Source organism: Prionailurus bengalensis, chromosome D1 (genome assembly GCF_016509475.1).
Source record: "Prionailurus bengalensis isolate Pbe53 chromosome D1, Fcat_Pben_1.1_paternal_pri, whole genome shotgun sequence".
NCBI lineage: Eukaryota > Metazoa > Chordata > Mammalia > Carnivora > Felidae > Prionailurus > Prionailurus bengalensis.
In genome coordinates, this window is record NC_057346.1 from 43,697,854 (window position 1) to 43,721,531 (window position 23,678).

At 37.8% G+C, this 23,678-nt stretch overlaps 1 protein-coding gene across 4 annotated transcripts in view; it reads left to right on the forward strand.

Annotated features, from left to right (window-relative positions):
* NOX4 (NADPH oxidase 4) overlaps positions 1-23,678 on the forward strand; it is a 176,255-nt gene that overhangs the window by 97,489 nt on the left and 55,088 nt on the right. The window lies entirely within an intron of this gene.

A 23,678-nucleotide genomic window follows, 5' to 3' on the forward strand; every position in this document is an offset into this window, starting at 1 on the left:
TAAGATATGTGGTCCAAAATTTAAGTGAGACAACTTAGAATAATTGTTGAGTTTTTTCCCCAGGATAGCTGGTCTTCAGATTAGCTACTGAGCAGGTAGGGAGATGGTGGTGTTGGATTTTACCAGCGTTGGTCCACTTCTGATTGAATTCACTACAACTGTCACCTCCAATTCATTCTCTGCAGTGCAGCCAAAGAAACTTCAAAGCCTGAATCACATTAAATCACTTCTCTTCAATCACTTTAATAGCTTCCCATTGTTCCTAGGATAAAGATAAAAAAATCCTCATAGTGGCCTAGAAGGGCTCCCTGCTCTGGCCCTGACCTACCTCTCATCTTGATTCAATTTGTTTCTTCTTCTTTACACTATAGCAGCACTGGCCTTTTGGTTCCTTTTATTTTGCTTGTTTCCTCCCACCCCATGTCTGTCCTGATCCATATGTTTACAGTACTCTTCAGCATCCTGCTCACCCCTACCCATACATGTACCTGGGATCTTTAGACCACAGCTCAAGAGTCTTCTTCTGAGAAGCATTCTAGACACCTCAATTTTAGGTGTTTGTTATAGGCTGCTATATTTCTTTCCTTCTTAAAATTTTTTTTAACATTTATTTATTTTTGAGAGACAGTGAGACAGAGCATGAGTGGGGAAGGGGCAGAGACAGAATCCAAAGCAGGCTCCAGGCTCTGAGCTGTCAGCCCAGAGCCCGACGTGGGGTTTGAACTAAGGTACCGCGAGATCATGACCTGAGCGGAAGTCAGATGCTTAACTGACTGAGCCACCCAGGCACCCCATGCTATATTTCTTTCTTTAAGAGCAGTTATCTCTGTTGATAACTATATATTCAAAGTGTTATCATTGGTGTAGTGAGTTTCCTCCAATAGACTAAACTTTTTTAGGGTAGGGGGCTGTATTTTTTTTATGTTTACCATTATATTCAAAGGCCTATTAAAATGGTTGTTCGTGGTACATGTAATTATTTGTTAAGAAAAGGAATGGAGAGAGGGAGGAAGGAGAAAAGCAAGCAAGGAGGCAGGCAGGCATATCCCCTGCTTTACAAACACCCCCAACCTATTAGGGACAGGAGTCAAATACATAAACAAAGTGTAATGCTGTACTCCCCCAAAATGGAGGGTACAGATGCTTCTGGGAGGGGAATTTAGGAGGCTTTCTGGGCCAAGCAGTGTCAGGGTAAACAGGATTTGTCCAGGGTAGGAGATTATTCCAGGGAAGGAGATAGCTTGAATAATGGCTCAGAGGTGTGAACTCTCATGAGATGTGAGGAAAATGTCATGGGTTTGCGAGGCCAAGCTGGGATGGTATGCAAAAGCCATGTCATGGAGGAGCTTGTAGGAACTGCTGAGAAGTTTGGTCTTTTTTTCCCTAAAGATGTTGGTGAAAATTTGAAGGGCTTTAAATAGGAACTAAAGTAAAATTTGCACTTTATATGGATCACCTTGCTGGTATTATACAGATTGAAAAGAAGAAAGACCAGGTTAGAAGCAAAGACACCAAATTGAAGATTTGTAATATTGTCTAGGAAGCTGAGGAGATAAAAAGTTCTATTGAGGGAATGATCTATGGTGTCCAATTTAATAGGGCCAAACAATACCTATGGGAGAACAACAACTATGGGATTACTGCCAACTTTATAAAACATATTGGGAAAATGCAGGGGAGAAGTTTGGGGATGGTATAGATTGCTGTGAATTACTGAGTATATGAGAGACCAGTAAATTGAGAAAATTAGTGTGCAAAAAGAAGCATATAGCAAATAGGCTTATTTCTAAATTCTTCCTATTTCTAAATTCTCCCAGATCTCTGAGAGTGACTGAATTTATAGTGTGGTCTGGCCTGTGATTCATAGGAGATAAGTAGCAAATACGTATGCAATTCCTTGTGTATTTATCTAGGTGAGTCTGGGTCAGGATGAGGATTAACATATTATGTCTTAATGTATATACTACGTGTATAAGGGAACACTAATTCTGGTCTGATGTGAGTCTATGTGGAAATCATTGAGGACAATTAATTAGTTAATTTGATGGCATTTGATATAACGCATTTGCTATTATAATATAATAAATAATTCAATAAATATAAACGGGGGTTAAATTTCACATTCCATAGCCTCAGAAATCAAGGAAAATTTTCTATCAGGGAAATGAGTAATTTATATTATAATTTAAATGCCCATCTGCTCTCAGAAGAGAGTATAAATTATTTTCCCTTTGGTTTCTCAGTTTATGCACATGAAATCTGTGCTGTCATTCTTTAGTAGATGACAGCTCACTCATAATGCCACAGAATATGTTGAGACCGCTCAGTAAATGATTGGAGTTCACTACTCATTAAGTTTTATTCTACTGCAGTCATTTTACAACCTCAAAGACAGAGTAAAATGCAAAATTTTTGTTTTCTAGCCAATAAAAATTGTGACTTTTAATTCCTGAATATAAGCAAATTCTACAATTTCTGGACCTGGAAATAGAGTTGTTATAGCAAAGTGGTTTGTTTGCATGAATTATTATGTTTTTAGTGTGAACTGTTTTGTCTCTAAGAGAAGTTTGGACTTTCTGTTATCTACTATTTTCTGCTTGATTTTATACTATAATATGAAAGAAAATAAGAATAGTGAGGAGTTTTCTTGATAATATAATTTCTTAAGAATGTTAAAAATATGACAGTAATGTACTGGGCAGCCAAGAACATGTATGTCATTTTGCCAAGTTAGTCTAGTGTTACTGGATTAGCTAATTTACAAGAAGCCAAAAAGTCAAGAGTTTTGTGCCATTATCATTATCATGAGGAACATTTTTAAGTATTCGTTTCTTTGATGCACTTGCAAAGCACTTTGTAAAGGATTCTAGATGGATGTAGTTCCTGTTCTCTACACATACTATAATTTTTAAGGCAAAATTGTAACTTGATGGATTGTAACAATCCAGATAAGGTTCTTAAGTGTCTTCCAAATGAACACACCAAAGACTTTAAGTATGTTAATACCAAAAGAAGGTGCTTATCTTCTGTGCATTCAAAGGAAACTGAGTTAGGGAATATGGGGAATAGTGTCTGGTGAAAATGCTACTGCTCTTATGATTTTTCAAGTCTAACAGAGGAGGAGGGTGAGGTATCATTAACAGATGTAAATACAATGGTAAAATTAAATCCTTGCATGAAGTAAGATTTTTAGAAAATTTGGAGGTGACAAATAATGGACATGAAATGCTAGAGAACCCGCCCCCCCCAAATGTGCCAAACTAAATAAACAGTAGAGTTAAAACTGTCTGCTGTATGTAGTATGATGAAGAGCTTAAAAATAGGAGGTGATCTTATTTTTTGTGGGCATTGTACCGAGAAACTAGTAAAATGTCTTGGGGTGCAGCTATCAACATAATTAGGGAAGAAGGGAAAGAAGAGAAGATCTGTGTAAAAAACGTTGCATATTCCAGCATTTTTAATGACAATACCTAGTAGAAAGCTATGCCTCTAATTAGAACAAATAAAATGCGTTTTAAGAGTGAGACTGTCCTTTAAGGAATAGTCACGTGATTTGCCATCCTTTTGTCTCCCAACTCCTTCTCATTTATTTATTTTTTTTATACTTAAAATCATTTATTTCCTGCAATATTGTTGATTCTAACCTATTTTTTTTAATTTATTTTTTTTTTATGAAATTTATTGACAAATTGGTTTCCATACAACACCCAGTGCTCATCCCAAAAGGTGCCCTCCTCAATACCCATCACCCACCCTCTCCTCCCTCCCACCCCCCATCAACCCTCAGTTTGTTCTCAGTTTTTAACAGTCTCTTATGCTTTGGCTCTCTCCCATTCTAACCTCTTTTTTTTTTTTTCCTTCCCCTCCCCCATGGGTTCCTGTTAAGTTTCTCAGGATCCACATAAGAGTGAAACCATATGGTATCTGTCTTTCTCTGTATGGCTTATTTCACTTAGCATCACACTCTCCAGTTCCATCCACGTTGCTACAAAAGGCCATATTTCATTTTTTCTCATTGCCACGTAGTATTCCATTGTGTATATAAACCACAATTTCTTTATCCATTCATCAGTTGATGGACATTTAGGCTCTTTCCATAATTTGGCTATTGTTGAGAGTGCTGCTATGAACATTGGGGTACAAGTGGCCCTATGCATCAGTGCTCCTGTATCCCTTGGATAAATTCCTAGCAGTGCTATTGCTGGGTCATAGGGTAGGTCTATTTTTAATTTTCTGAGGAACCTCCACACTGCTTTCCAGAGCGGCTGCACCAATTTGCATTCCCACCAACAGTGCAAGAGGGTTCCCGTTTCTCCACATCCTCTCCAGCATCTATAGTCTCCTGATTTGTTCATTTTGGCCACTCTGACTGGCGTGAGGTGATACCTGAGTGTGGTTTTGATTTGTATTTCCCTGATAAGGAGCGACGCTGAACATCTTTTCATGTGCCTGTTGGCCATCCGGATGTCTTCTTTAGAGAAGTGTCTATTCATGTTTTCTGCCCATTTCTTCACTGGGTTATTTGTTTTTCGGGTGTGGAGTTTGGTGAGCTCTTTATAGATTTTGGATACTAGCCCTTTGTCCGATATGTCATTTGCGAATATCTTTTCCCATTCCGTTGGTTGCCTTTTAGTTTTGTTGGTTGTTTCCTTTGCTGTGCAGAAGCTTTTTATCTTCATAAGGTCCCAGTAATTCACTTTTGCTTTTAATTCCCTTGCCTTTGGGGATGTGTCGAGTAAGAGATTGCTACGGCTGAGGTCAGAGAGGTCTTTTCCTGCTTTCTCCTCTAAGGTTTTGATGGTTTCCTGTCTCACATTTAGGTCCTTTATCCATTTTGAGTTTATTTTTGTGAATGGTGTGAGAAAGTGGTCTAGTTTCAACCTTCTGCATGTTGCTGTCCAGTTCTCCCAGCACCATTTGTTAAAGAGGCTGTCTTTTTTCCATTGGATGTTCTTTCCTGCTTTGTCAAAGATGAGTTGGCCATACGTTTGTGGGTCTAGTTCTGGGGTTTCTATTCTATTCCATTGGTCTATGTGTCTGTTTTGGTGCCAATACCATGCTGTCTTGATGATGACAGCTTTGTAGTAGAGGCTAAAGTCTGGGATTGTGATGCCTCCTGCTTTGGTCTTCTTCTTCAAAATTCCTTTGGCTATTCGGGGCCTTTTGTGGTTCCATATGAATTTTAGGATTGCTTGTTCTAGTTTCGAGAAGAATGCTGGTGCAATTTTGATTGGGATTGCATTGAATGTGTAGATAGCTTTGGGTAGTATTGACATTTTGACAATATTTATTTTTCCAATCCATGAGCAGGGAATGTCTTTCCATTTCTTTAAATCTTCTTCAATTTCCTTCATAAGCTTTCTATAGTTTTCAGCATACAGATCCTTTACATCTTTGGTTAGATTTATTCCTAGGTATTTTATGCTTCTTGGTGCAATTGTGAATGGGATCAGTTTCTTTATTTGTCTTTCTGTTGCTTCATTGTTAGTGTATAAGAATGCAACTGATTTCTGTACATTGATTTTGTATCCTGCAACTTTGCTGAATTCATGTATCAGTTCTAGCAGACTTTTGGTGGAGTCTATCGGATTTTCCATGTATAATATCATGTCATCTGCAAAAAGCGAAAGCTTGACTTCATCTTTGCCAATTTTGATGCCTTTGATTTCCTTTTGTTGTCTGATTGCTGATGCTAGAACTTCCAGCACTATGTTAAACAGCAGCGGTGAGAGTGGGCATCCTTGTCGTGTTCCTGATCTCAGGGAAAAAGCTCTCAGTTTTTCCCCGTTGAGGATGATGTTAGCTGTGGGCTTTTCATAAATGGCTTTTATGATCTTTAAGTATGTTCCTTCTATCCCGACTTTCTCAAGGGTTTTTATTAAGAAAGGGTGCTGGATTTTGTCGAAGGCCTTTTCTGCATCGATTGACAGGATCATATGGTTCTTCTCTTTTTTTTTGTTAATGTGATGTATCACGTTGATTGATTTGCGAATGTTGAACCAGCCCTGCATCCCAGGAATGAATCCCACTTGATCATGGTGAATAATTCTTTTTATATGCCGTTGAATTCGATTTGCTAGTATCTTATTGAGAATTTTTGCATCCATATTCATCAGGGATATTGGCCTGTAGTTCTCTTTTTTTACTGGGTCTCTGTCTGGTTTAGGAATCAAAGTAATACTGGCTTCATAGAATGAGTCTGGAAGTTTTCCTTCCCTTTCTATTTCTTGGAATAGCTTGAGAAGGATAGGTATTATCTCTGCTTTAAACGTCTGGTAGAACTCCCCTGGGAAGCCATCTGGTCCTGGACTCTTATTTGTTGGGAGATTTTTGATAACCGATTCAATTTCTTCGCTGGTTATGGGTCTGTTCAAGCTTTCTATTTCCTCCTGATTGAGTTTTGGAAGCGTGTGGGTGTTCAGGAATTTGTCCATTTCTTCCAGGTTGTCCAATTTGTTGGCATATAAGTTTTCATAGTATTCCCTGATAATTGTTTGTATCTCTGAGGGATTGGTTGTAATAATTCCATTTTCATTCATGATTTTATCTATTTGGGTCATCTCCCTTTTCTTTTTGAGAAGCCTGGCTAGAGGTTTGTCAATTTTGTTTATTTTTTCAAAAAACCAACTCTTGGTTTCGTTGATCTGCTCTACAGTTTTTTTAGATTCTATATTGTTTATTTCTGCTCTGATCTTTATTATTTCTCTTCTTCTGCTGGGCTTAGGCTGCCTTTGCTGTTCTGCTTCTAGTTCCTTTAGGTGTGCTGTTAGATTTTGTATTTGGGATTTTTCTTGTTTCTTGAGATAGGCCTGGATTGCAATGTATTTTCCTCTCAGGACTGCCTTTGCTGCGTCCCAAAGCGTTTGGATTGTTGTATTTTCATTTTCGTTTGTTTCCATATATTTTTTAATTTCTTCTCTAATTGCCTGGTTGACCCACTCATTCGTTAGTAGGGTGTTCTTTAACCTCCATGCTTTTGGAGGTTTTCCAGACTTTTTTCTGTGGTTGATTTCAAGCTTCATAGCATTGTGGTCTGAAAGTAAGCATGGTATAATTTCAATTCTTGTAAACTTATGAAGGGCTGTTTTGTGACCCAGTATATGATCTATCTTGGAGAATGTTCCATGTGCACTCGAGAAGAAAGTATATTCTGTTGCTTTGGGATGCAGAGTTCTAAATATATCTGTCAAGTCCATCTGATCCAATGTCTCATTCAGGGCCCTTGTTTCTTTATTGACCGTGTGTCTAGATGATCTATCCATTTCTGTAAGTGGTGTATTAAAGTCCCCTGCAATTACCACATTCTTATCAATAAGGTTGCTTATGTTTATGAGTAATTGTTTTATATATTTGGGGGCTCCGGTATTCGGTGCATAGACATTTATAATTGTTAGCTCTTCCTGATGGATAGACCCTGTAACTATTATATAATGTCCTTCTTCATCTCTTGTTACAGCCTTTAATTTAAAGTCTAGTTTGTCTGATATAAGTATGGCTACTCCAGCTTTCTTTTGGCTTCCAGTCGCATGATAAATAGTTCTCCATCCCCTCACTCTCAATCTAAAGGTGTCCTCAGGTCTAAAATGAGTCTCTTGTAGACAGCAAATAGATGGGTCTTGTTTTTTTATCCATTCTGATACCCTATGTCTTTTGGTTGGCGCATTTAATCCATTTACATTCAGTGTTATTATAGAAAGATACGGGTTTAGAGTCATTGTGATGTCTGTATGTTTTATGCTTATAGTGATGTCTCTGGGACTTTGTCTCACAGGGTCCCCCTTAGGATCTCTTGTAGGGCTGGTTTAGTGGTGACAAATTCCTTCAGTTTTTGTTTGTTTGGGAAGACCTTTATCTCTCCTTCTATTCTAAATGACAGACTTGCTGGATAAAGGATTCTTGGCTGCATATTTTTTCTGTCTAGCACCCTGAAAATCTCGTGCCAATTCTTTCTGGCCTGCCAAGTTTCAAAAGAGAGATCAGTCACGAGTCTTATAGGTCTCCCTTTATATGTGAGGGCACGTTTACCCCTTGCTGCTTTCAGAATTTTCTCTTTATCCTTGTATTTTGCCAGTTTCACTATGATATGTCGTGCAGAAGATCGATTCAAGTTACGTCTGAAGGGAGTTCTCTGTGCCTCTTGGATTTCAATGCCTTTTTCCTTCCCCAGTTCAGGGAAGTTCTCAGCTATGATTTCTTCAAGTACCCCTTCAGCACCTTTCCCTCTCTCTTCCTCCTCTGGGATACCAATTATGCGTATATTATTTCTTTTTAGTGTATCACTTAGTTCTCTAATTTTCCCCTCATACTCCTGGATTTTTTTCTTCTCTTTTTCTCAGCTTCCTCTTTTTCCATAACTTTATCTTCTAGTTCACCTATTCTCTCCTCTGCCTCTTCAAGCCGAGCTGTGGTGGTTTCCATTTTGTTATGCATTTCGTTTAAAGCGTTTTTCAGCTCCTCGTGACTGTTCCTTAGTCCCTTGATCTCTGTAGCAAGAGATTCTCTGCTGTCCTGTATACTGTTTTCAAGCCCAGCGATTAATTTTATGACTATTATTCTAAATTCACTTTCTGTTATATTATTTAAATCCTTTTTGATCAGCTCATTAGCTGTTGTTATTTCCTGGAGATTCTTCTGAGGGGAATTCTTCCGCTTGGTCATTTTGGATAGTCCCTGGCGTGGTGAGGACCTGCAGGGCACTTCCCCTGTGCTGTGGTGTATAACTGGAGTTGGTGGGCGGGGCCGCAGTCAGACCTGATGTCTGCCCCCAGCCCACCGCTGGGGCCACAGTCAGACTGGTGTGTGCCTTCTCTTCCCCTCTCCTAGGGGCGGGATTCACTGTGGGGTGGTGTGGCTCGTCTGGGCTACTTGCACCCTGCCAGGCTTGTGATGCTGGGGATCTGGCGTATTAGCTGGGGTGGGTAGGCAAGGTGCACGGGGGCAGGAGGGGCAGGCTTAGATCGCTTCTCCTTAGGTGATCCACTTCAGGAGGGGCCCTGTGGCAGCGGGAGGGAGTCAGATCCGCTGCTGGAGGTTTGGCTCCGCAGAAGCGCAGAGTTGGGTGTTTGTGAGGAGCGAGCAAGTTCCCTGGCAGGGTTAGGTTCCCTTTGGGATTTCGGCTGGGGGATGGGCGGGGGAGATGGCGCTGGCGAGCGCCTTTGTTCCCCCCCGAACTGAGCTCTGTTGTCAGGGGGCTCAGCAGCTCTCCCTCCCTTTGTCCTCCAGCCTTCCCGCTTTCCGAGCAGAGCTGTTAACTTATGACCTCCCAGAGGCTAAGTCGCGCTTGTTGTGGGAACACAGTCTGTCAGGCCCCTCCGCTTCTGCAAGCCAGACTCGGGAGCTCTGCTTGGCCGGCGAGCCGCCCCTCCGCCCCGGCTCCCTCCCGCCAGTCCGTGGAGCGCGCACCGCCTCGCCGCCCTTCCTACCCTCTTCCGTGGGCCTCTCGTCTGCGTTTGGCTCCGGCGACTCCGTTCTGCTAATCCTCTGGCGGTTTTCTGGGTTATTTAGGCAGGTGTAGATGGAATCTAAGTGATCAGCAGGACGTGCGGTGAGCCCAGCGTCCTCCTAAGCCGCCATCTTGCCGCAACCCCCCACTCCTTCTCATTTATGACATAGTTCTCTGACTTTCTACTTTCACAGTAATAGTGAAAAATCTTTTGTTGATGCTGGAATGGTGGACTGTTCAATGGCACTTTGAATATCGTGTCTGATCTGGTTGAGATAGTGTACTCAACCACGCAGACTTTCAAGGCTGGCAGTGAGCACAGAAGAAAAAATCAGAGCCAAGATCCAAACCAATAGAATGGGGATTTTTTTCTTTTTTCTTTTTTCTTTTTTCTTTTTTCTTTTCTTTTTTCTTTTCTTTGCTTTGCTTTGCTTTGCTTTGCTTTGCTTTGCTTTTCTCTTCTCTTCTCTTTTTCTTTATTTACATGAATAAGTCTTCTTATTCTTGCTTTTTCTACAGAGTGGGAACAAAAGGCAACATTTTCCACATTAACTTTCAGAAAGAGGTTAAATTTTTTTTAATGTTTATTTATTTTGAGAGAGAGAGAGAGAGAGAGAGAGAGAGAGAGAGAGAATGAACAGGGAGAAGCAGAGAGAGAGGGGGAGAGAGAGAATCCCAAGCAGGCTCCACTCTGTCAGCACAGAGCCCAACATGGGGCTCAAACTTATAAACTGTGAGATCATGACCTGAGCCAAAATCAAGAGTTGGACACATAACCAACTGAGCCACCCCCGCACCCCTCCAAAAGAGGTTTTTAGTTGTATTGATTACATATTATATTTGTTTGCTTATGTATTTAGCTGGAGAAGTTAGCCTTTGTAAGCAGTCCTCTAACAAAAAAATTCCCTAAGCCTATCAAAGACATTAATTTTGTATTTATTATTTTTACCATACTAAAAAGAATGCACAGAGGGAAAAAAACACTGATATAACTTCAATGGGAATTGAGAAACAAGCAATATCAAGAAAATGAAGGATTTTTTTTTTTTAAGGATAGGATAGTTCAGAGGGACATGCTGTTTCTAGCTATAAAGTCTGAATATTTAAAACTATTAATTCTCCCCAAGGTAAATTACAGGCTTAATATAATTTCAGTTAAAATAAAAATTCAGGGGCACCTGGGTAGCTCAGTCCATTGTGCATTCCACTCTTGAATTTGGCACAGGTCACCTTCCCATGATTGAGCTCCCAAGTCTGGCTCCACGTCAGATTCATTCATTCATTCATTCATTCATTCTCTCTCTCTCTCTCTCTCTCTCTCTCCCTCTCCCTCCCTCCCCCGCACACACTCTCTCTCTTTCTAAAATAAAAATGAGTAAATAAATCAAAATTCAAAGTCAAAAACAGTATTAGTGCTTATTTGAAAAATCAGAAGAAAATAATTAAAAATAAATTTAAAAATCTAGAACATTTCGAGTAACAAAGTAACACTGGCCCTATTAAAACATGCTATAAAGTGAAATAAACTTTACAAACAAGCTAAGAATTTATAAGGCTAAAAAGATGTACTTAGAAACATGAAGCTATTAAGTGGATCAGTTGAGATTTGAACTCAGGCTCACTGTATGCTAAAGCTTGTGCTAATTTACCACACTTCCTCCTATAATGTTGACCTAGTTTAATCTCTATGTTACTAGAACAAAAATGACAAGAAATCTTTTAACAAAAGAGAAAAGATATCCTAGAAACAGGCCCTTAACTATGTGAAAGTATGTATCATAGATAAAGGAAGGTCCATAAATCAATATGAAGTATCAGTTTGTAAATAGCTAAAACAATTATCACTTAACTATTTAAAAAAATTAAATCTTTACTTTAGATGACCCAAAATTAATTCCAAATATATTAAATATTGTAACGTAAAAAAGTTAATCTGTAAAGGAATCAGAAGAAAATAGAAGTTAATAATCAGCAACCTTTGGATATAAAAGGACTTTCTATCTAGAAGAATACACAGAGCAAACTAAGTAGGTTACACTATGTAAAAATATAAAAATTCAATCAAAACAGAAAATAGAATTGAACAGAAATTTTATCTATCTATAAATATATAAAGAGCATCAATACATATATATGGTATAAACATATATCATATGTATGTATTGATCAATATATAAAGATTCCCTGGGGCACCTGGGTGGCTCAGTAGGTTGAGCGTCCAACTTCGGCTCAGGTCATGATCTCACAGCTCGTGAGTTTGAGCCCCACATCAGGCTCTGTGCTGACAGCTGAGAGCCTGGACCTGCTCACACTATGTCTCTCTCTCTCTTTCAAAAACAAATAAACATTAAAAATAAGAAGAGCCGGGGCGCCTGGGTGGCGCAGTCGGTTAGGCGTCCGACCTCAGCCAGGTCAAGATCTCGCGGTCCGTGAGTTCGAGCCCCACGTCGGGCTCTGGGCTGATGGCTCAGAGCCTGGAGCCTGTTTCCGATTCTGTGTCTCCCTCTCTCTCTGCCCCTCCCCCGTTCATGCTCTGTCTCTCTCGGTCCCAAAAATAAATAAACGTTGAAAAAAAAAATTAAAAAAAAAAATAATAAGAAGAGCCCTGGAGTGCCTGGGTGGCTCAGTCAGTTAGGCTTCCGACTTTGGCCCAGGTCATGATCTCATGGTTTGTGCGCTTGAGCCCCACATTGAGCTCTGTGCTGACAGCTCTGAGCCTGGAGCCTGCTCCCGATTCTGTGTCTCCCTTTCTCTCTGCCCTCCTCTGCTTGCGTTCTCTCTCTCAAAAATAAATAAACGTTAAAAAAAAAAATAAAAGAGCCCCTTCAATTTAATAAGAATCTCAAAAAGGGATAAATTATGTGAACATAGAAGATAGTAATAGTATTCAAATAAATATTTATTAGGTAAAATACAGTATTATAGTTATTCTATCAGTTAACAGTTTTTTTATTGATAATATTTGTTGCTGTTAAGGATGCAAAATACTGACATTGGGAATGCATATGTAAAAAGAAAACCAGAAGTTTGTCCAATGAAACAACCTAACAAAGGAAGCAGATTCGTGTATTTGCTTGTTGCTCTTCCCTAATCCATTTTATAGGGTTGTTCTTTGGCCAGGAGCTCCTGTATTTAAGAAAAGAGAAGACCCTCACTGTGTAGTTGGTTTTTATAAGCTTGAAAAGACCACATATTGCATGCCATTAATTTTGTTAGCCCAGGGTTTTAGGTTAGAACTTCATAAAAACATAAAAGAAAACCTCCAGTTTCTTTGGATCTTGGATAAAATTGCCTGTTCCTTATAGAATATGTACCCAGTGGGTATTCAGAGTTTGTGCAGAAAGCAGGAACTGAATTAGTATCAAGCTGAGTCTTGATCACTTTGAGGTGTTTCTTTTGTTGAATGCCAACATTGTTACAAAAGTGCATTTGCTGTGACAAATGAAAATATAACATTTTCCTTAAGAAGTGGATTGTGGAAAGCTTAGTAGCAATAATGTGTTTATCCAAAAATGCCTCTCTTATTTGCTTTCCCCTGAACCTCTGTTCTTTTATTTTTCCCTTGTCAATTTTTATTGTAGTTTAGCCTCTGTGGCAACGGAAGGGAATTTATGTTTTTTAAGAAGGCTAGTTATAGACATTGATTCACTGATGTATTAAGAGGCCAAGAAGTCTGTTTGCAGTTCTTTCAAAAGCTGCTTTTGAATTTTTTTTTAACAAGTATGTTTAACAAGTAGGACCCAGAATAATGAGTTTTAAAGAAACATACTTTTATCACTATGTTTCCTCTGGAAATAAAAGGATCCACTAAATAAATTACCTTCATATAATAGTGCACTGACTACCTTCAGACCTTATGATGTTAAAAGTACCACTTGTCTACGTATATACAGACTGTATATGACACTGCTGCCTTTTCCTTCATTTTGTAACTCTTAAGAAGAAAGTCAGAAAGGGAGGAGGAGAGAAGAGGGAATACACCAGCATTTTCTCTCCCAAGAATGAGGGAAAGGAACAGTAAGGCAGCAGAAGGAACACTGGACTGAATTTTGAGGAGTTTGCTTTGTTCTTTAATCTCTTTGCCTCTCACTAGCCATGTGACCTTGGGTTGGTCAGTCTGCCTGTCTGGTTTTTAGCTTCCTCGTCTACAACAAGCTGCATTGAGGGAGCTGTGTCATTTCTCAGTTCATTGCTTGTATAAAGCTGTATAATTCTTTTCAGAGAAATAAGCTCTAGAATGTGGATAATTTAATTCCACATAAAGTAGGAATAATAAAAAAGATTAATGTTGGTATAGTTGAAAAAAGCTCAAGGGACTCTTGTGGAAGGATATATGTCAAGTACAGGATTTTTATGCTTCTCTTTTTTCTGCCATTTATTAAGGTTCTTGTTCACTTATTTGCTCTAGTTGTATATGCATTGTGCTATATGTCTTCATCTTCTGACTTACTGATGTGAGTTTGTTTTTTTTGTTTTAATTTTTTTTTCCTTGTACAAGACAAGCATGATTTTTTTTTTTTAATGTTTAAAAGAAGGTGGAGAGGGGGAGAGAGAGAAAGAGAAAGAGAACTTCAAGCAGGTTCCTCTCTGCCAGCACGGAGCCCAATGTGGGCCTCGAACTCACGAACTGTGAAATCATGACCCGAGCCAAAAGCAAGAGTCAGATGCTTAACTGACTGAGCCATCAAGACACCCCAAGATTTTGGTTTTTTATATTCCTTTGACATTGGCCTTCATGTTTGTGGAGAAGGTAGTTAAAATAACCAGAGGGTTTAGCTGATTGCTTTTTTCTTCTAGAATTGCAGTCCATTTCCATTTTAATTCTACCAACAGATTTTTCTGTATCTCTAATATCAAAATACTTTTGCTCTGCAACTAGATTTCCTGATTTACCTAAAATAGTATTAATTTGAATGCCTTTGATGTTGCTTTGAAAGCAGTATTTTAAATAGCAACTATTTTTATTCAATACCGTTACCATGGTAATAAAGAACATTCACTTGATTTAAACTTTTCAGAAAAGGAAAACTTAGACTCTATATGTTTCTAGTTGGTTTGAATGTACCACTCTAAGTGTGCCCTTTTGTTCCTATTTTTTGAAGTAATTTGTTTTTCTAAGATTACTGTGCATATTTCTTTTTTTTGAGAAAAATAAAACATCAAATTTTTACAAACCATTAATTTCTTTAAATCCCTAGGAGAACAGCTCTTCTTTCCCTTTTTAAGTAATTTTGTAATTACATTTTAAATCCTTTTTCAAGTAGCTCTAATGGAATTGCAATTCTTTTGTTGTCCTGGCATTTCCCTGTGATAAACAGAGCTGCCCTTGAGAATAAGAATCTTTTGTATTCATCATGTGTGACCAATAATAGGTACTTAATAAAAGTTTGTTGAGTGGGTGAATAAATGAATAACATATGATTTAATTGATAAAAGTTCCTCCTGCTCAAAATATTAGTTTCATTCCCAATTTTAAGTTTTCTTCCATTACAAATTATTGATATATAGTAGACCACAAAAATATCAGCAGAATTATTTACTTCATCTAGCACCATGGGTCAGAAGAACTTCTTCTTTGGTCTTTGTTTCACTTTTTAAATAAAACCTTCCTGATTCTTTTGCTTCATATTACCAGCATATCCAGGCAATGTTGGTTGATCTGTTTTTATGGACCCTTGGAGTATACATTTAGCACTTATTTATTTGCAGGATACATATCTTTTGATGACATATGTGCTCATTACTAGACCTTAAGCTTATTGAGGACCTAACTTGGTGCCTGATCAATAAATATATCCTGAAAAAGTAATTTTTAAATATTCATATTTTGTTTATATATTTAAACAGTACTTCCTAAATGTTATGGAAAAATAAATTTGTACCTTCTCTTTCAAGCAGCCGGTGTGTGTGTGTGTGTGTGTGTGTGTGTGCATGCATGTTGTGTTTCTTCATTCCTTAGAAAGTAGAGGAGTGGACAGTGTTAAAACAACTAATATGTAGGAAATGTGAATGACAAGTACTCTTGAAGACATGTTCATGTGTATGTACAATCATGGTATACACATCTATCTTTTAAAAAATACTACTCTTAGGTATGTACTATGGAGAATACAAACGGTATAGGTAAAATAAAAGTTAATGCCTTTCTTTCATCTCATATCCTTAAATATATTCATTCTTGGTGTATATGTTTACAGACTTCTTACATATATTGTAGATGAAGTTATCCAGCACCTTGGGGAAATTGCACTGCTGGAGAAGATTTATTATGTATGATGGCTTATCAACTCCTTAAGTCCCATAAAGGATATTTTTCACTGTGGCTTTGGGAAATTCATTGGTGATAGGCACTCTAGAACCCTGAAAAACTCCCATGGTGACTCTTTGTTAGGCTAAGAGTGATAAGTGAGAGAGGCCATTATTGAAGTGGGGAGATGATGTGATCCCTGAGAGGCAGGGGCTAAAAGACCACACTTAACTTATAAACTCAAGATGGCTGAAACAATGTTCTGTTTTGATTGATTTGTAAGATATTTGGTGTTGACTAACTGACCATGGCATCCTTAGAACTCAAATAGATGGGCAACCTATGGCAAAAAAAGGCATAACCTGAATCATCTCTCTACAAAGTACAGTCCTTCCACTTTCCAGACTTGAGCCAGTTCATAGATTTTGAACCCCTTTAATAAAGGGATAGTCAGGTCCCTTTGAGAAAAGACCCTTTTATTTGTCAAAATTAAACTGTTCAATGATCTTATGATTTGGCAGGGTGAGTGCCTGGGTGAAAGGGGAACATTCAACCTTTAGGGAACTAAACATTGACTCTACGGTGACACTATATCCTGAGGAACCAAAACATTACTGTAGCAGACCACTAACAGGGCTGTTGGGAACTTAATGGAATTTTGACTCCAGTGTGTATCGCCATAGGCCCAGTGGTCCCTGACTCCACCCCAATTTCAGAATGCGTGATTGCAATAAACATACTGAGCCACTGTCAGACACCCTTGTCTATATAATCTCCTTCCCTTCCTCTTTTATATTATATTTTTCTTACTCATGATGTTTTGTGCTTTTAGGTGGAAAGGAACATTTCCCATGTTTTATTGTTTGTCTGTCTTAAGTTTACTTCATCATCCATGCCATTGTTTTCTTCTTGAAGTCCAATAGTTAGACCCCATTCTTTTGTATTTGTATAAATATTGTTAAAGATATGTGTTTAAAGACCTCGTTAACCATAACATGGTCTTTGCCAGCTTATTTTTTTTACCTGCAATTCCCTTTCTAAAGAGAAGAATGTCCTTTGGAACTATTATTGCATTTTTGTGATACAGTCAAAGGGGGTGGGTAGAAAATAGAGAAGTGAGAAAGAGGAATTTTCATTGAAATGACTTGTTTTCATTAAAAAAAGAGAAAGAACAGAAAATTGAATACGAGAGAGGAAAAATAGGAAAGAAAAAGGGAATTGAAATAAATACCTATTTTTCCCTATGAGCATATGAGCTAGACACCCCTGGGATATAAAAGCTGCCTTGTAATAGAGAATGTTAAGTTACACAACCCATGGAAGGAGTGTAAAGGAAGGTGTAAGAGGTTTGTGGACACTTAGAAAATATTCTTTCCTCACTCCTCCCCACCTTCCCATGTATCAATGATTTGTTTTTGAGCAATAATATGAAATTAGAATTGCTTTATTAGTATCTTTTGATGAATTGTCAATCTATATTCACCATTATGCACAGAGACCAGGCCACCTGAATAGATTCCAATTACTGTAAAGCTATTTTTTTCCCCATAACATTGATCACCTACTAGACCTTCTACATATTTATGTGTTAAATTACCATCCTTGTGCATAGTTTTCATAAAATAATGAGTAACTTGTAAAGTAGGTGCTGATTCACTGTCAACAGATTTGATTGTTTTCATGTGTTCAATGAAATCGTTATGGCCTCCTGGGTGGGTGGCAGATATTGACAAACATTTTGCTCAAGTTACACGTTCAACTCTTCTGAAAAAGTACAGTAAATTTAGTGTTTACTTTTTTATTAAATATTATGTTTTTTAGCTTACTACTGTTGAAATGATTTCCTATACTTCATAATAAAGGACAAAATAAGAGCTTTCAGGCTGCTCTGTACAATTTAGGGTGGAGTATTTAACTCTAGTTCCTGTATAATTTTCATATCAGCCTAAATTATAGCTTTCTGCATTTCCCACCGACACCATCACCTGAAACCTTGACGGCTGTGTGTATCTCACGGGCTACAGCACAGGGTCTGGTGCAACAGGCTAGTATACCACATGGCCTGCAGGGTACTTAACTTACTTCTTCCACTATCAGCCCAACTGAATGGTGTTATTTGTCCCAAGGAATGTGTGTCTGAGAGCACTTCATTTTAACAATGGGCATCTGTACTTGTAATGAAGGTGTTAATTAGGTTACTTCTAGAAAGGGCTGGAAAGAAATTGATTTATACTGACCTAACTACATGCACGTGCATCTTACCCAGTGGTAGCCGAAAACATAGCAGAAGCTCTACGCACAAAGTGGAGGTCTAACAAGGCCATCTGCTGCAGGTTGGGTTCACCAGAAACTGAGTCTGAGAAGTAATTTATGAATGTAACATGTTTATTAGGGATCAGCGCCCCTGAAGGGAAAAGGAAGGATGTGGGATTGGGTTGAGGAAGAACTTGAACCACCATGCAGACTCTACGAAACCTTAGCCTAACTGGTGGGAAGCCCCGGAGCAAATACCAGATGACAGATACTTCACTGAAGCAGAATGTGGGGAAGGGGTTGCTTCTCTGTATCAACCACAGCATCCCTAGCATATTTTATTAGTAACATTTAATTTAAAAATAAGATTCTGAGATGAATACTAAATTGAGCAGAATGCTAGCAAGTATAACCAGAACCGTCCTAGGTAAATCAAGACAGCTCCCTGTAAGATTCCCTTCATATCTCCCTGTAAGATTCCCTTCCGGAAGCATATGTTCTTTAAGGGACCTGAAGTTGAAAAATGGTTTGAAAATCACTGAACTCATCTCACTCATTTGTATATTGAGAGAAGGGATTAAGAATAGAGGCAGAAATAGAGGACTCAGACTTTCTGACAACCAGTCTGGTATCTTTTCTAATATAACTTGTTGCTTCTAAGTACTGCAAACTATAAAGGAAGATTTGTTCTTTGGTCTACCCTGTATAATGCATATTCATTGATAATACTGCCTGTATTATGAGATAATCTTCAGTTTTCCTTGTAAAATAATAGTGATATTATGGTGTAATCATTTATGGATTTTGCTTGAATACTAAGAGCATGGGGATGATGTCTGTTTCCTTGCAACATTTATCTTATGGTTTCTGATACTACATTACATTATCTAGTTATTTTTATTTTTATTTTTTTAATATGAAATTTATTGCCAAATTGGTTTCCATACAACACCCAGTGCTCATCCCAAAAGGTTATACTAGTTATTTTTAAAACTAAGATTAAGTCTTTAACAAGTCTCTTTAATATCCCTTAAGGATTTTATTTTAATTCTTCTTGAAGAAAAAAAAATTAAAACTGGCAAATTAAGTGTAATATGAGCATTAAAAGAAAGAGGAGAGGGGCATCTGGGTAGTTTAGTAGGTTAAGCATCTGACTCTTGATTTTGGCCCAGGTCATGATCTCAAGGTTTGTGAGATCAGGCCAGGAGTTGGCTCCATGCTAAATGTGGAGCCTGCTTAATAATCTTTCTTTCTCTCTCTCTCTCAAAAGAAAAAGAAGAGGGAGAAAATTTATATCTATTAATAAAAATATCAGTAAATTCTTACCAGGTTTTTTAGAGCAACATTATCACTCTTTAGAGATGTTTTATTTGAGTTTCTTTCCTTGCCCGTGATAACATAATACTTGAAGTAGTTAAAATACTCATTTCCATAGTGGAGACTATGGAGAAACAAAGGTAAGGACAATGGATTACCTGGAAAGAAACCATGATTTGGAAATGGTAAAACTTTGACAGTGTTCCTCCAGCAAACAACAGCTATTTCTTAGGTTCTTATTGAAGATACCAATTAGGTGGCTATGATAACATCTTTAGATGCAAAGGACTTTTGCGTTACAGAAGGATGGCATCATGTTTTCGTTTTCTTTTGTGCCTTTAATTTCTTTCTTTCTTTTTCTTTTTCTTTTCTTTTCTTTTTTTTATTGTGACAGGGAGATTTTATTTTCTTATCTCAGGAGTTTGCATTTTGGTCTTTTGTTGTTATGGGAATTATTTTTTTCAATTTTTTTTAATGTATTTATTTTTATTTTTGAGACAGAGCATGAGCAGGGGAGGGGCAGAGAGAGAGGGAGACACAGAATCCGAAGCAGGCTCCAGGCTCTGAGCTGTCAGCACAGAGCCTGATGCGGGGCTCCAACCCACGGACTGTGAGATCATGACCTGAGCTGAAGTCGGATGCTCAACCAACTGAACCACCCAGGCGCCCCTGTTGTTATGGGAATTCTTATTGTATTTGTTACATCTTATGTTTGGGGAGGATTACAAAGTGGCTGTTGTTCACAAAAGGGAAAATAAAGAATTGAGTCACAATAAATGTACAAAAGTTTGAGTTAGGATTGGAAAGATTATTTTATTTTTCTCATCTTTGATTTTAAATAATTAAGTGTATTGTCTCACAATTGATTGTCCAGAGAGCCCAAATCAGTGTAATCATGTGTAGTATGCCCTCCAGATCTGATAGCCTCAGGATCATTCTGTTGATTGGGAGAAGGGAAGAGTGGGTGAAAGTCTACAAAAGCTTATGTTAATTAAAGTATATCCCCGACTGGTAGAAAATCATGTTCAGACATCATTTCATCATTAGTCAACTCATCAAAATACCATTTTTCAGAAAATCCTCTCGTTCTTTTCATTGGCTTTAATGAAATTATTCTAAGAGCTTCATAGAAGGACTGAGATCCAGTGTTTGCATAACTGTCATTTTCTTAAGAAATAGACTTTGGGCCTCCTGAGAAAGCAGCTCATCTGGTGTGACATTTGCTGCAAGAGAATGAAGTATTATTTTAAAAATTTTGCTTCTTAACAAAGGAAATATCTGTCTGTTTTGGTCTTTTTCCCAGCGTCTGATAAACAATGGGTTGCTAATTAATTAGTTGATAGGCAGAAATCTAGGAGAGTAAAGAAGGACTAATGTAAGAATTCTAAATAATTTTTCACGTACTTGGATTTTTCTAAGGATAATTTCTTTTTAATGTTTATTCATTTTTGAGAGACAGAGAGAGACAGAGCATGAGTGGGGAAGGGGCAGAGAGAGGGAGACACAGAATCTGAAACAGGCTCCAGGCTCTGAGCTGTCAGCACAGTCCCCAGTGCGGGGCTCAAACTCACCAACTATGAGATCCTGACCTGAGCCGAAGTCTGACACTCAACCGACTGAGCCACCCAGGTGCCCCTCTAAGGATAATTTTTATTGTGTACTTTTATTCTCATAAAGAAAAAGTGAACAATCATACATTTATGGGATAAAGTTAGTCATATTTTGAAATTTATGAATATAACGATAAAAATAAACATTTTAAAAGGATGTAGTTTTAGGCTGCTATTTTCTATTTGTGTATATGTGAACTTTTTTTGACATTCATGATAGCTACTTGAAGGATCTTCATGTTTGCTTGGTATTGTTTGCATTTATGATATTCAGATTAAAGGATGCTTCGAATGTAGGAATATTCATTATAGATTTCATAGTTCAGGTAGCTTTGTAAATAATCTCTTACATGCTACTTTTGCTGTGTGTGTGTGTGTGTGTGTGTTTTAAATCCTATCAATATGTTATCTCTAGAGATTGTCTTCAGATTTACAATCAAATTTTGTGTGTGTGTGTGTGTGTGTGTGTGTGTGTGTGAAAACCTCCAGCTATTTTATGTTATGGTTGTTTACATTAGGAATTCTGATTTTCCTTTGCATTTAAATCAGTTTGAGAATCATTCAGTAAAACTTTTATTTATATTTTTAGCACCCAAGGATATATCATATTCAATGTAGCTGTTTGATTGAACAGTTCTTTACTTGAGGTATAAAGTTCATGTTTGCTGTTGGGTTTTGGCTTTATTTTTCAAGATCTGTTTTGGGAAAGGGATAAATGGAGGGGGGAAAGGGAAAGGGAGAAACACTACAAGTCATTCATTTAATGAAATGCTACAATAAATTGGAAAGTGCACTGAAAGACAATGGTCATATCAGAAGAATTTACTAGTCATTTCATTGAAATAAACATTAATTCTGTTCATTAAAAATAGCAGTAGATAAGTCAATAATATAATTTGATTTTTGAAAATATGAACTCGAAGAGGAAGTGTACTTGAAGAAGAAAAATAAATTGTGCTTTTTTGTTTCTGTGGACTCTTTACTCAGCCCCTCCCCAGGTGCACTGTACGAATGTCAGAGTGGTGAACACAAGCAGGAGAATAGAGGCCAATTAAATATCTGGTTTAGTGTGTTTCAATAAATATGAAGAAAAATCCACATCCTGCTTCTCAGCCTACTTTGTAAACACTGTGTTCACAAATGTTTAACGTCTGGCTCTTCAGTAACTGGGAAGTGGGGATTGTCATCAACTGCAGATTTTCAGTATTTTGTGGAAATTGCACACCTTCAGTTAGAGATGGATTTACTGCCGATTGGAGTTTCAGCTTTGCACTCTGTCTCAGCCTGATGGTGTGACCCTCTCAAGGCTGGAGGTCTGGTACCCTTGCTTTTCATGATTGATAGATGACCAGTTTTGCTTTTCTAAAAGGCATTATGATTAACTGGGGAAGTTTTCTTTATGCAATAAAAGTGGAAATATCATTTCAACTAATATTTACCTAACATTTTAATCTGTATCAGATAATGTTCTGTATCCTGGTGGCACTATACTTCTAGAGGGAGAAGGAGAGGTGTGTAGACAATTACACGTAACATTAGAAATGTAGGATGAAACATTCTGTAAGTGTAAGGACAGAGTATACTCAGAGTACACACAGTAGGGCCATCTATTCCAGATTTTGTAGGAGGAGAGAAAAAAAAGAGGAGGCATCAAGGAAGCCTTCCCATAGGAAAGACTAGAGGTAATGAGTATCTAGTTCTGGAAGTACGGGATTAGTATCAGAGTGATAGACTACTTTATGCAAGGCAGATAACTGTGCAGTACAACTATTTCTAAAGTAGAACTAAAGATCCTTCCTTACATTCCTCTTTTCTCTCTTTTTTTTTTTTAATTTTTTTTTCAACATTTTTTAATTTATTTTTGGGACAGAGAGAGACAGAGCATGAACGGGGGAGGGGCAGAGAGAGAGGGAGACACAGAATCGGAAACAGGCTCCAGGCTCTGAGCCATCAGCCCAGAGCCTGACGCGGGGCTCGAACTCACGGACCGTGAGATCGTGACCTGGCTGAAGTCGGACGCTTAACCGACCGAGCCACCCAGGCGCCCCTCTTTTTTTTTTTTTTGCTCCCATTTCCTTACTCTCTCTCCTCTCTCTTACCTTCTTCTCTCCCTCTTTTCTCCCTTCTTTTCCCTTCCCTCCTTCCTTCATTATGAACTTCATAAGCACAGAATTTTATTAATCAAATTTTTGGTTCATGGGCCAGTGTCATCATTGGATTATCCCTGGTCTGCATTCATTTATGTATTCATTTATGATGCAGTAGTTCATAGATATGAAATATTAACAATTATGACCCACCTTTTGCTTTTCTATTTCATCTTCTTACCCCTTCTAAAAGATAACCATTATCCTGGGTTATGTATATTATTCTTTTCTTTATTGGGCTGCTTTTTTTTCATATATAATATATGTAAACAATACATTGGTTGTTTTTTTAACTCAATATATGATATTCTTCTGTATGTAATCTACTAGTATTTTTTCCACTCACTATTTTACTATGCTTTTATTTGTAATTGAATTCATTCTGTTTCACTTCAATTAATATTCCATTGTGTGTCTATGCTACAAATTGTCAATTCTTCTGTTGATGGGCAATTGAGTGGTTTGTCTTTATGTTGTAATGAATAGTACTGCTATGAATGTTCTTTTACTTGCTGCCTAAGACATTATGTGACCGTTTCTGCAAGTATATACATCAGAATGGCAATAGAGGCATTTAGGTTGTGCAGAGGTTAAATTTAAAAGATAATCCCAAATTGTTTTCCAAAGCTATTGTACCAGTTTGCATTCCCACCAGAAATATA